An 8,640-nucleotide genomic window follows, 5' to 3' on the forward strand; every position below is an offset into this window, starting at 1 on the left:
TGTATTCGATCCAGTAGAAACAGAGCTGTTATTTCTAAGACTGTATTCTCTCAGCAGTGAGTGTATGCGTCTGAAGAAGGCGGATCGTGCTGGTCTAACTCAACTCCTGCAGCATGTGTCAGGGGGGCAAGGTGACAGAAGGCAGTGGGTGCCGGGGAGGCCTCGGGTCATACAGCAGCAAAAAGGGATAAGTGAAAAGTGAGAATGGTTGATCTTTCTAGTGAGTCCAAAAGGCAACAACCACTTTACGAAGAACAAGAGCCAAGAAACAGCCACATACTTTCAGGGACACTAACTGAGTCCTCACGTCTGACTGCCAAGTCTCATGAATTCTGAAAATTATTCACCACGAGGAAATCCTCTTTCATGAACAGCCCCCCACGTCTTGGTCCTCTTCGAACCTGGAGAGCGAACACGCATCTGCTTTGGTGGGAAAGACGGCCGATGCGGTGTTGTCTCCGTGATGATCTGCAGCCCCCGACCGCCCTGCGTCCTGTGACGGCAACCTGCATTTCTCCTTGGTTATTGGTGGTACAAGTCAACCTCGTGTGGAAACGCGAGCAAACTTCTGGTAATTACCCTTGTAAACATATCTTAGAAGAACAAGGAGGACGAGCTGAGCGTGATAAAAGCAACGTTGACATTGCACTTGGAATATGCAAAGGCTTAGGACTCCGCGGGTCTACCAAGGACTTCAGAGAGGAGCGCTTCTAATCTCCCGCTAGCCAGGGCAAGATGACAAGCCGGAGCTTTTGCCAGGCTTTTCCAGCGGTCTCGCTGTCTACCGTGGCTCCACCGCCGTGGGAGTGGTGGTAACGGGAGTGATCACGGGCTGTGCATCTCTCTGTCCCCTCGCCTTCCCCTGCCGTTCCTCATGTCTGTGACCCTCCATTTCAAAAGCGGCCTTGAGGAGAACAGGACAGATTTTATACACTCATTTTATAGATGTGAATTCTGACCGCTTGGGAGATTCGACTAGGTGATACTTACTGCCTTATTGTGATTTTGCAATTTTATGTACAGTCCCCGATTTTGCATATGAGTATCTGGCAGCTTCCCAGCCTTCCTCTTCCCTGTGGGAAGCCCCGTCCGCACACAGATGAAGGTCCCTTACCATTGTGGCTGACTAACAATCAACAGTGCTTTCATCTTAATTTTGTTGAGCTCCATGCTTGTCCTTGAAGCCTGTGGCACATGCCGGAAAACATGATTGGCCCTTCTTCTGGAATCGCTTACATAATTCATGGCATGCAGTCCTCACTGAAATAAAGTTCTTTTTTCTTTTTTTTTCGGCATCTCACAGAGTGATTCTATTATTTGAATAAAATTCATAGACTGACCTCCAAGGGAAAATAAAGAAATAATCAAACCTTTATTTTATTCCTTGGTTGTTCCCACACCCTCGAAATTGGCTTAAAATGTTTAAGTAACCAATTTGAGGCAGCTAATCAGAAACAGCATTTATGTTGTAAACAAAGCTCAAAATGAGATAGTTAAAATTCATGTCCTACCTTACTTCTCTGGAAAAGGCGAAGGGTTATTCATCTCTCTGATGTTTCTAAAGTATGGAATTTAAAGCATAGGATTGTTAACAACGGCAGCAAAATATGTTCTACTTTGAGCCCCGTGGGGTTCAGAATCCACGCGGCCCCACGGGGGCTTTGGAGAGGGACAGAAAGGAGCTGGTGTCCCATTACTGCTTCCTGCCCCTGCCATCCGGAGCGAGGGGCAAGTTCCCGCACTCGGTGCGAGCAACTGGACGTTCAAGTGAAAAATGACAGTGAAACCTCCCTATTTTTGTAGGCTCAGTCACATTTTAAATTTCAAGGACACAGAGACCTTTGTACACCAGGTAGCAAGCATCCCCCGTGTCTCCTAAGAAAACAAGCGAAGGGGAAGGCAAGGGCAGAAGTGGGCACAGGAGACACAGGAATTAATTGGAGATTCTCTGGAGTAGATCTCAGAATTGTAATTGCAACCCAGGTCAGAGTTCCACAGCCTTGGCGGGGGACACTCATCTCCTCTGAACCAGGGCTGGCTGCCTGGGACCTGGACCTCGGCTCTCGCCGCCGGCTTTGAAACGGTTAAACGTGTGTTGGTCTCAGGCCTCAGCTGGACTGGGGATAACCAGAGGTCTGGGGGTGAGGGCTAATCATTTGCTTTATTCTCTAGAGCAGAGGTTGTGTTCTCTAATCAGGCTGTGTTAACACTTGTATATTGAATCAAGAGGAATTATGTTGAATTCAAACAAAAATGCAGTTCAGAATAAGCTTCTGGATGCAAAAAAATATATTTTATTTATTTTGGGAGAAGTTTTATGAAAGGGTTCATAAGATCAGGAGACCTTGTCTTGGGACCTGCAAAGGCACGGCATGCTGTTAGCTCTGCGTTTTCGAGGTGCTCGGTAGAAGTAGAGACTCCGAACTTTGTATATACTAGACTTCACAAGGGTCTTACCTTGCCTGGCATTGTTCTGGGTTGAATAGGAGTTAATATTAATACTAGTTTCATAGTTATAAGCAAACAGAGCAGCATTAGGTTAAAGAAAAGCCACTTTCTGCTTTCCACTGATAATAGTGAACATAGCAAAGGGAACCCATCATGTTTACTTCATATGACAGCACGGACATGCCTCAGAAATAGATTTCCGTGAAGTTTTTCTAATGTCAAGATGAAATTAATCAGCTGAAATTATCTGACATAACCATGTAAATAATTCTGTACCACTTGAAAACTTTGGGGGAAAATGTATCTGATCACATACACAAATTTGTGGTTTAGTGCTCCTCTAAGAAATTACTTTGGAACCCCTAGATCTAGAAAATAGTGAAAGGCCATGAAATGTGTCATTTCAGCACCAAGGATTTATGGCTAGCTGAGGCAAGAGTGTAGGAAGTAGTTCTCAGAGGAAATTTTCAGCCTCTTTGGGAGTTTTATTAGAGACGTAGCTTCCCTTAATTTATATATTGGCATCTTTTGTATAGGCTGTCTTCACTTTATGCCATTTAAGACATTATAATCAGTGAGTTAATTAAAAAGAAGAGGGCACAATGACAGGAGATGGGTGATGTGTGCAAACCGGTGGGTGTGCGGTGGGCAGAGCTTGCCTGCTGGAACCAAAGGTGCAGAGAGCTCTCTTGGATGTGAATGAATGTCACAGGGAAGTCAATGAATATCCTTGTTCTGTTTGCTTTTCCTACAAAGTAACTGTTTACCAGAAAAAGCACCTGGATTCTATTGCTTTTTAATTCATTGTGGACCACTGATGGAATCTGGAGGCACTTATGATGTCAGAGTCTGTAAGGGGCACTTAGAGCGCGGACAGGAAGTCCGGATGACAATGGGCTCTCTCTCCTGGCGGTTGGGCCGTTCAAGCCTAGCATTATTCTGAGGAAACTCTCCTGGGTCTTCATTCATACCCCAAGTGTCATTTACCTTGAAGCGAATAAAAAGTGTTTTCAAGTTAAGAAGTAATGATTGGATTGGGGATGAAATCATTCCTTACTGAACAACCAAATCAAATATTTCTGAAGTGTACTTTACTGGCTCAAGGTTCAGGGGAAGTGATGAAAGGCAGTAAGTCAAAAACACTTCACACTGGAAGCTGGTCTCAGTCAGAGCGAGAAAGTCCTTCAACCTGGCCCTCCCGGCCTGCTCCACAGGGGCCGGGTTCTCATCCCAACTGCGCAAGGCAACACACATGTTATCTCTAAATAGCTCGATTGGAATTCGAGAGTCCTTCTTTCCATCCAATCAATCTCTGTCCATTTAACTCTTTTTAACCCTCTACTTTGAAAAAAAATCTAAGATATTACTGTTTTGTATGACATTCTTAATTGCTAAGACTATTTACAGACAACCATACATACGTTCTGTGTGGTTTCTTTGCCCTTTCCAAGACAGTGCGTGAGCACAGTCAGTGACCTCCGTAGACCCTGGGACTGAGAACACTACTGCGTAAAGGGCCCAGCCAGAGCAGATGGCGGTTCGGACCGTCTTCCAATTCTTGAGACTTGACTTACATTTTACTCATCCACGACAATGCCTGACATCTTAGCAATCACATCCAGTCATTGGTTCAGTAATCTAAAAACCACCTAAAATCCCTAGCCAGGCCTTCCTTCATGAGGATGACTGTTTATCCAGGTCAGCCAAATCCCATACTATTTTAGAGCACTTCTCAGAGTGTTAAAATGATTGGTGTTAATTTCAGTCATTGTGTATTGTTTATTACCGGCATTCACGTTCAAATGAGAAGTTTAGAAATAACAGGGCATTTAGGATATGAGGCTTGACTTTAGGAGAATTTCAGATAGGGGCTTTTTTTTGGTCCTGTTTTTTATGCCTTTTTGTTTCTTTACACTATTTTCATAGCAGTGCATACTTTTTAGAGCAGGGCTGCTGTGTGGTCCCCAGTGTGTTCTGTGTAAGTTGCCCCTGGTAAGGTGGCAGATAAGGCTGAAATCCACCCTATCCTGCCCTGTGCTGGCCTGGGGCTGCTCTGCCCCAAAGGGGCACATTTTCTTACCATACACATGGGGGATTTTACAAATTAGCAGGGACCCTGAATGTGAACACATTGAAATTCCGAGAAGTATAGATAAGTCAGAAGATCACCCCAAACTGTATACCATCATTTAAAAAAAAAAAAACAAAACTGAATTTCTTAGAACAAAATGTCTTGCTTCCAAGAAACGACCATTTACAAGCCTCTTATTTCTGCTTTGTAGCTACTTATTTCCCTTTTACTAAATAATATCCTGCTATTTCCTGATGATTTCTTTGTGTTTTAGACATTATCCACTGACTTCCTGTTATGGAGATGGGGGCTGATGTTGCTGCCATTCACACTCTCTGCACGCCCAGCAAGTTCAGCGTGTTGCGATTGCCGTTATCAGGGGAAACACTGCCATTTGTGTTATTTGGTCCTGAGGCAAATAGGGTATCTGGATTCCATTTCTTTTTTTCCCTTGTACAACTTTTATTTTCCCTGCAATTAATATTAGTCTTATTTTATCATGTGCTTATACCTTAGTTGTACCTTCGTTTTTTGGCTCTCTCTTACATTTTTGCACCAGATGCCCTAACAGATCTGTCCCAGAGCTGACAACACAGTTTCCAAATTTATCCAGAATGTGCTTGAAAGCAGTCTGTCAGCTCCATCCATGTCTTCTCCATCTGAGCCCTCTGTCCCACCATGCTCAGCTCTGCTCCTCCTGGATGGGCTATACGTGCTATGTGCTTGATATCCTGGGTCCTATCACTGTCCTTCTGGGACATCCCTTCACGGCCCCCACTGTCTCATGCTTCACTTTTCCCTGGTTTACTCCTTCATTTCGGCAGAGCACACCCTAGTAGCTTCCTGGCAAAGGGCACCTGGGAGGTCCATGTCTTGAGATTGCGTATGTCTAAAAATATCTTTGTTCCTCCCTCCATAATATTTACAATGAATACAGAATTCCATGTTGAAAATCATTTTTCATCTGAATTTTGGACCCTCCACTCTGCTATCTTCTAGTGTCCGATGAAGCTCTCTTGTTGTCTTTGTTTTGTTTGTGGCCTCTTTTCTTTTCCAGGAACTCTTGGGCTCTTTTTTGGATCCTTGCTGATAATATATTTCATAGTGATGTGCCTTGGTCTCTTTAAATGCATTGTCCCAGACATGGTGGGCCACTCAGCATGCAGATTTATATGTTTCAGTTCTGGATTATTTTTCTGTATTATTTCTTTGATAATTTCTTAACTTCAGCTATTTTTTTATTCTATGCTAAATTAATCTTCATATTTTCTTATCTTTTCTCTCCTTTTGATATATTTGTATTTTTGTTCTACTTTCTGGGAGATTTTTTTCAATTTTATTCTTCAAACTCCCTAATGACTTTTATAATTTTTAATATTTTATTTTAATTCCTATAAACTCTTTACTGTCCTCCAGTTGTTCCTTCTATAGCATTCTTTTTACCATGAATGCAATATCTTTTCTCTTCTTTCTGAGAATACTACAATGTTAAGAATATTTTCCCTCCCTGTATGGTCTCTATCCCATGTTCTTTTTTTTTTAAAGAATTTATTTATTAATATTTATTTGAAAGGGAGAGAGACAGAGCATAGAGGAGTGTGAGAGGGAGAAGCAGACTCCTAACTGAGCAGAGAACCTGATGCAGGGCTCGATCCCAGGACCCTGAGGTCATGACCTGAGCTAAAAGCAGGGGCGCCTGGGTGGCTCAGTCATTAGGCATTGCCTTCGGCTCAGGTCATGGTCCCGGGGTCCTGGGATCAAGCCCTGCATTGGGCTCTGTGCTCCGCAACAGACTGCTTCTCCCTCTCCCGCTCCCCCTACTTGTGTTCCCTCTCTCTCTGTCATATAAATAAAATCTTTATAAATAAATAAATAAATAAATAAATAAATAAATAAATAAATAAATAAAAGCAGATGCTTAACTGACTGAGCCACCCAGGTGCCCCTACCCAGGTTCTTTTAGCTGTGTATTATTTTAGCCTATTTTCCGTGTTGGAAGCCTTCCTCAAGTATGTTCGTATATCATTCGCCACCCTTTCTTATTTAAGTGTGAGGCATGAGAAAGCAGGTTGGAAGCTGGGGAAGGCATTGGAAACTCTGGTCAGGGATTGTTGCCAGTTGAACTTGATAGAGTGTGATTGCATAGGGAGACCCCCCCCCCCGCCACAATGTCAGTACCTGTAGGTCTTTTCTTTGGTAGAATTCAGTGTCTCCAGGGTAAAGCCCTCCTGTTTCTTGTCAGGAGCAGGGGTAGAAGGGAGGGTGTATGCCTAGAAGCAGGTGCTCTGGGAGCAGGATGGGAGGAAGGGGTGGGGGCAGTGGTAGGGGCACCTCGAAATCTGATCTGCTGACTCTTATGGTGTTCTTGCTCATCCAGAGCCTCATCCCTTCAAGTGTGTCTGAGTCCAGAGACTCCCTCGTTTAGTTTCTCCAAAGAATTAACCCTTTGTTTCTTCAGGGAGTGGGAGAAGGTATCTGGGCATCTAGAATCTCCATGTACAGGTTTTCAAACCAATCCCCCTTGTTTTAAATTGATATCCAAACTCTTCGAAATATGTCATCACAGCATCCATCTACAGACTATGAAAAATTGACAAGAGGACCTAAAAATCTTGCTGGGCTCCCACTGGCTCGGCACTGAGAATGGCAAAGCCATCGGCCAACATAGAGAGAACTGTGTGAGAGTCAGGGTCAGAACCTTAAGGAAAGGCTTCACGGGGCATGCAGGCAGCAGACTAATGCTTAAATAATAACAGCACATCTGGTGGGTCCAGGATAAGTAAATGAATGCCCCAGTTAGAAATTGAGAACACTTATTATAAGTGTGTTGTAAACAGTTTTATTTCCATATGCCTATGGTAATGTGTTTTCTCCAAAGACTGTGTTTCAACCCTTGTTTTGGCAGGGTGTGTACTAAAATTGCAACTATACAGAGGGGACTAACATGTCCCTGTGCAGGGATAACAAGTAAATCCATGCTACGTTTCACAATTTTAAAAGAATTAACTCAAAGCTGACCAAAAATCTAAATGTAAGAACTAAAACTATAAAGCTCCTAAGAGAAAATGTCAGAGGAAAGCTTTATGACCTTGTATCTGCTGAGAATTTCTTAGGTATGACACCTAAAGCATGGGCAACAAAAGAAAGAAGAGATACGCTGGCCTTCATCAAAATCAAAAATGTGTGTGCATCAAAGGACACAATTAACAGAGTGAAAAGGCAACCCATGGAATGGGAGAGAATATTTGCAGATCATGTATCGGATAAGGGATCAATATCCAGTGTATATAAAGAACTCCTACAACTCAACAACAAAACACCAACAACCCAATTGAAAAATGGACAAAGGACTTGAATAGACGTCCCTCCAAAGAAGGCAGACACATGTGCAATGAACACGTGAAAGGAGGCTCAACAATAACTAAGCATTCGGGAAACGCAAAGCAAAACCACACTGAGATACCACTTCACACCCATTGGGATGGTTATCATTTTTTTAAGAGGAAGAAATAAAATAACCAGCCTTGTTGAGATGTGGAAAAATTAGAACACTGTGCTTTGCTGATGGGGATGTAAAGTGGTGCAGCAGTTGTGGAAAACAGAGTGGAAACTTAAACATGGAATTATCATTTGATCCAGCAATTCCACTTTGGGATATACACCCAAAAGACGTGAACACGGGACTTGCAAGAGATAATCGCACACGCATGTTCACAGCAGCGTTATTCACAAAGCCAAAATGTGGGAGCAAGCCAAGGGTCCACTGACAGATGGAAAAACAAAGTGGGGTGTCTCCGTACTATGGAATACTATTCAGTCTTGCAAAGGAAGGAGATTCTGGCACATGGATGAACCCTGGACCTTTTGTTAAGTGAAAGAAGCCAGTCACAGAAGGACAATGGAATGTTGCATGATTCCATTTATATGAAATTCCTGCAGTAGGCAAACTTGTAGAAACAAAGTAGAATGGTGGTTTCCACAGGCTGTGGGGAGGACATGCAGGGGTCAGTGTTTCACGGGCACAGAGGTTCAGTGTGAGAACATGAAAAGCGTTTTGGAGATGGATGGTGATGATGTCTGCACAATGAGGCCAATGTGCTTAACGCCATAGGAACAAACCC

At 43.3% G+C, this 8,640-nt stretch overlaps 1 non-coding gene across 1 annotated transcript; it reads left to right on the forward strand.

Moving 5' to 3' along the window:
* The first annotated feature begins 7,408 nt into the window (after positions 1-7,408).
* On the forward strand, positions 7,409-7,514 carry LOC114209368 (U6 spliceosomal RNA). The gene has a single exon (XR_003609341.1). It is a non-coding gene; the product is annotated as a U6 spliceosomal RNA (small nuclear RNA).
* The last annotated feature ends 1,126 nt before the right edge of the window (positions 7,515-8,640 follow it).

The sequence above is a fragment of the Eumetopias jubatus genome, unplaced genomic scaffold (assembly GCF_037043125.1).
Source record: "Eumetopias jubatus isolate StellerSeaLion01/CBP00866 unplaced genomic scaffold, mEumJub1_p1.0 scaffold_6, whole genome shotgun sequence".
In the NCBI taxonomy this organism is placed as follows: domain Eukaryota; kingdom Metazoa; phylum Chordata; class Mammalia; order Carnivora; family Otariidae; genus Eumetopias; species Eumetopias jubatus.